Below are 5,943 nucleotides of genomic sequence, written 5' to 3'. Positions count from 1 at the left end.
CAACCTTCATTCATACTTTTCATTCCTTTCACCCACACGTCTACTTACTTTCCAATCCTACCAGACATACATGTGATAATTATCATGGCCTCACGAGGGTCGTATGCTTCTTGCGCACTGGCCAGGTACGCAATCCACATACTATCCTCGTGCCTTCATGTAACCATCACCTTATACCCGGAGAATTGGGTTTCGGCTCGTGTAACATTTTCAAAACTTTATAACTATATCATCATTATTTCTCATTTAAAATTTCCCTTCCTTCGGGAGGTATTACCATCACCGGTACCCACATACTAAAATTTACGTACCTGGGGTCAATTTGTCTCACAACATGCTTTGGTGTCGGTCCTAGACCGCATCCTCATAACATCCTCCTCAATCATCCATGATTACCTTCTGGTCTTGATCGAGACTTGGATTGTACGGGTTCCTAGTCACAAGAACACACATGTTTGAGTTCAAGTACCTATCTCCAAGTACTTGGTTTCACTCAAACCAGGGCTCTGATACCAACTTGTAAGACCCTAATCCTGATTCGACCGAAAACGACGCAGCGGAAAATGAACCGTAAAATTTCTTCCTTTTAACTACGCTAACATACTTGAATACCGTAAGGTCAAACCTTTTAACATGAATACATCATTCATCATTTATTTAATGTAACTATGTTATCAAATAATTACAACAATGGGACCGCTTTCCCGAAAAATCCATGATCTTCAACTCGACCCTCTTACACTTGTCCATCATGAATATCTGTAACCTGAGGTCACCATATATAACCAACACGTTAGTACATGGTAACATCATATATAATTTAATACATATCCTTAACAGGCGATATCACATTCTAGCTACGTAATGTATTCCATTGAAACATCCTCTCAATTTTATTTACTCGAGTCCGACATCAATTCCTCGAGGGTCCGGCGTTCCCATACCTGCACTCCATATATTTCATTCTCAATAGTAACATGGTTAGGGGTACGTAATCTGAAACATATTGAAAACCCACATCTTCATGTATACGTATACCAGTGATCTACAATCATTAGATTACAACACGTGTATACACTTTCATATATCTACGTACATTCATACGTATCTCATTCATATGCACGTGCATACAAGTTCACACGACTTACACACGCTACAGTTCCATATCTACATACATACATACATACATACAAGTCACACTCACTTATTTGTAAGTTGAGCCTTAACTACAAACATATCAACACAAATCAATGCAATTACTAACAAAATAACCGACTAAGTTCCAACAAACATGATGAACATTCAGCAGCATAATGAACATTCGTTTAACACAATGAACATTCAGCAACATAACGCACATTCCATTAACACGATGAACATTCAGCAACATAATGCACATTCCATTAACACAATGAACATTCAACAACATAATGAACATTCCATTAACACAATGAACATTCAGCAACATAATGCACATTCCATTAACACGATGAACATTCAGCAACATAATGCACATTCCATTAACACGATGAACATTCAGCAACACAATGCACATTCCATTAACACGATGAACATTCAGCAGCATAATGAACATTCGTTTAACACAATGAACATTCAGCAACAAAACGCACATTCCATTAACACGATGAACATTCAGCAACATAATGCACATTCCATTAACACAATGAACATTCAACAACATAATGAACATTCCATTAACACAATGAACATTCAGCAACATAATGCACATTCCATTAACACGATGAACATTCAGCAACATAATGCACATTCTATTAACACGATGAACATTCAGCAACATAATGGACATTTCATTAACACAATGAACATTCAGCAACACAATGCACATTCCATTAACACGATGAACATTCAGCAACATAATGAACATTCCATTAAAACAATGAACATTCAGTGACATAATAAACATTCGTTTAACACGATGAACATTCAGCAACAAAATGCACATTCCATTAACACGATGAACATTCAGCAACATAATGCACATTCCATTAACACAATGAACATTCAGCAACATAATGCACATTCCATTAACACAATGAACATTCAACAACATAATGAACATTCCATTAACACAATAAACATTCAGCAACATAATGCACATTCCATTAACGCGATGAACATTCAACAACATAATGCACATTCCATTAACACGATGAACATTCAGCAACATAATGAACATTCAACAACATAATGAACATTCCATTAACACAATGAACATTCTGCAACATAATGCACATTCCATTAACACGATGAACATTCTGCAACATAATGCACATTCCATTAACACGATGAACATTCTGCAACATAATGCACATTCCATTAACACGATGAACATTCAACAACATAATGCATATTCCATTAACACGATGAAACTATCATCTTAATTTACATTAAGGATAGATGAAGTTCATATGAACATACCTTGGTACTTACCCTTACCCGTAAATTCTTACATGGTTCCCTATATACAACATACCAAATTTCATTTATAATTAAGAAGTGACCCCGGAAATCACTTACCTTAAGCGTCCGTTTCATACTTGCTTCCTCACATCCTTCCCGTTAGCCTTCCACGGTTCCACCCACCTTGACATGATCCTATACTTTCATGTCATTATGGTTACCGCATTATTAGCATACACGCACATTCTAAATTATATTCATTCCATATAATTCTTTATATCGTCACACATAACATTTATTGATATAGCATGTGCCTTGCGATTTCCTTAACACTACATTTGTGGCCAATTATCTTACTATGCTATTTATGCACAGTTGACTTTTAAAAAGTCAACTGTCCATCATTTGAATTATCAACTTAACCTCATACATTCTCAACATTAATAGATTATACTATGGACATTATACACATTTCATACTCATATAGCAATACACATAATGTGCATCATATTACCCAAGCATATAGTACAACTTCTAATGCATAGTGTTTACCAAATCATATAATTAACCAAAATCCCACATGTATTCCATTCAAAACATATTTCTCATGTTTAATTATCATCGAATTACATCACCTCCACACATTATACACTTTCATCCATCAGTTGCATACCATTTCATCTATTAATCTGAGCTAGGCATTTCAACAAACACTTGGTGTGCATACTACTTTTTTAGCACATTGTACAAGCATCTTATGCTCATCTTCCTACCCATTTCCTTCATCCATCAAATACAACTAAAATCAACCTAATTCCATACCATACTCAACCTATCTAACAAGTATTCATCACATACAACATACTACATCAAATTTTGAACACGGATTGGACATGGGTGTTATACCCATGTCGCCATTTTCACTAACCCAAGTGGGTTTCACCTTCATACATCAAATTACTTGATATCATACAAAAAACAAGTTGTATTTGGTCATTCTAACACATATCCATGCTCAATTTCAACAAATTTCAGGATTGATCACAAACCCACTTCATACAAGATCACCAAATCACAAATTACAACTTACCACATGTTTTATCTTGTCTAGATGGTAAGGATTCTTCTTTCATGCATTGATTTCACATCCAATTGACCTTGATTTGAGTTGGAATTGCATACTTGTTCTTGTAAGAGGGTTTTCTCCTCTCTTTCTTTCTCCAGACACTTCACGCACACACATATGCACATTTTAGCTCTTTCTCTTTTTTTTATATAAACTTAATTCCATTCCACCAAGTTTAGTCCCTCAAGTTTGCCATTTTTCTTATTTGTCACAAACTTCCTTCCTCACCATTTAACTCATACCTTAACTAAGTTATTTAAAACCGGTTAACCCACTTCATGCCATAAAACAAGGAAACACATGCGTAAGTTAAACATTTGGGTTTTGGGACGTTACAATTTCACACCAAATTAAAACGTCTATAAATAGCCGGGTATTTTGCTTGAAAGACATCAGTTTTCTGATTTCGTTTCAAAGTCACCATCATAGCGATTTCAAACGAAATTCCAAAAAGCTTCGATTTGAGCCATCATACTGTCCGATTGTTGTTTGATATTTGATCTAAGTTTGGTTTGCACATCTTAGATCACGGGAAAGGTGAGCAGCTGTGTTTATTTGACCCAGATTTATGTGTCGGCGATGAACAGAATCAAAAACGTAGATCTAGGGTTTGGTTGAGAATAAAAATGACCGATTAACATATCTTTGAACTTGGAATGTGTTGTAGATGGTGTTTAGGGTGTCAATTTGAACCGAATCACTTGTTTTCGTTTGAAGTCGGCAGATCTGTATGTTTGGACTTAGATCTAGGAAGTTTCTGTGGTTAAAATTGAACAAAAAAACGAACACATATGCTCGGAATTCACTGAATTACAAACCCAGTTCATCAATTTGATCATCTGCTTATGGATATGAGTTTGTCATGTCCAAACAAAATAGCTATTTCGTTTTTGATGTGATTTCGTTTGAACTGAGCTATTTCGTTTCAAAAAGTAATCTCGTTTTAAACTGTAATTTCATTTCAAACAAATGATTTCGTTCCAATCTGTTATTTCGCATGAAATGATGATTTCATTTGAAGATGTAGTTTCGTGTGAGGTGTAATTTCGTTTGAATGTGTTTTGAATTGAAAAATTTTCTAAGTGTTTAACTTGTCTGTATGTTGAGGTTTTTCAGGCTTCGAATGTGCTCTTTGATCCTCTGCACAACATATGTTGTGTGTACGTGTAGGATCAGTGTGACCTCTAAAACGAGTCAATTTGAGCAATACACACTAATTGAGTGGCGGAAACACTCAATCAGAGTAGAATCAGATAGAAAGAGTAGAAAATAGATGAAGATACTTTGCAGATACTTTAACTACTTGCTTCTCATTCACTTTCATTTGAAATTTTGGCAGAGTAACATTACATGACAGACCTGACCGTTTGAAAATGAGAAGCCACTAACCTATATATAGGCATTACCTGACCGTTTGAAAGTAACACATACACTTTCAAACGGACAATAAACCCTTTATAGAACTCCTGCTCCATTTCAGGCATAGGAATTGTCTTCATAGTTCTTGGAGGCTTTACATTCAGAATTGTTTCAGTAACACCAGTCACTGGATCTACCCTTTGAACACGTCTAGGACAATGAGGCTTCCACTTTTGAAAACCTTTTAGAGCTTCATACTTAATGTATCCCCACATCGCCTTGTCATTTTGCCTTACAGGGTAATCCAAGCTTCTCACTTTAGATAATTCTTCGATGTCCCACCACGGTAATGACATAATGTCACATAAACGTTCAAAGTATTGGACGCCGTACTCCCTACGAATAGCGTACGCGTTCACTTGTGGCAGAAATCCCCAACTTATAATATCGCCAAGAGAAATAGTTCTATCACGTTGGAAATACTTCAAAGGCCTCTTGAACTTTCTCTCATGACTGTCTTTGAACCACTTCGAGCGATCTTCTTTTTCAACATTAGATTGACTTTCTTTCTCAGCATCTTTCTTCAGATTCTCAAAGACATTTTCATTCACAGCTTCAGTGACTTTCTGTCGCAACTCTTCCCTATTTTCTGCTGCGAAGAATTCCATCAACGTTGGAAACTTTGATGTATCTACAGCAACATCTTCACTATCAGAACACTCCTCTACTTCAACTCGATCATATTGATCAGCCTCTTCAACGTAATCATACTTATAATCTTGCTGTTTATTTATATCAAACGATTCCAAATCTTTTTCAAAGTCGAAAGGAATCTCAGGATTTACCTCTTTTAGCATCTCCCTATACACATCTAAACGCAAGAACAGTGGTTCAGAATGTTCAACTATTTGCGTCTTACCTGACTCCCCCTTTCCCGAAGGTTCACCACTTTCTTCATTCACTGTGTCGTTCATCAAATCATCAACGACCTTTTCAGTAGCAGCTTCTGTAACTCT

The 5,943-nt window shown here is 36.0% G+C and overlaps 1 long non-coding RNA gene across 1 annotated transcript; it reads right to left on the bottom strand.

Annotated features, from left to right (window-relative positions):
- Window positions 1-852: 852 nt before the first annotated feature.
- Window positions 853-3,669, bottom strand: LOC110907782. Its single transcript, XR_002573986.1, has 3 exons — window positions 3,533-3,669; window positions 2,560-2,637; window positions 853-944 (listed from the first exon to the last, which is right to left on the bottom strand). It is a non-coding gene; the product is annotated as an uncharacterized LOC110907782 (long non-coding RNA).
- Between the last annotated feature and the right edge of the window lie 2,274 nt (window positions 3,670-5,943).

The sequence above is a fragment of the Helianthus annuus genome, chromosome 8 (genome assembly GCF_002127325.2).
Source record: "Helianthus annuus cultivar XRQ/B chromosome 8, HanXRQr2.0-SUNRISE, whole genome shotgun sequence".
Classification (NCBI taxonomy): domain Eukaryota; kingdom Viridiplantae; phylum Streptophyta; class Magnoliopsida; order Asterales; family Asteraceae; genus Helianthus; species Helianthus annuus.
The sequence above is the reverse complement of the archived record's forward strand: the minus strand, read 5'-3'. Positions and strand labels throughout refer to the sequence as shown.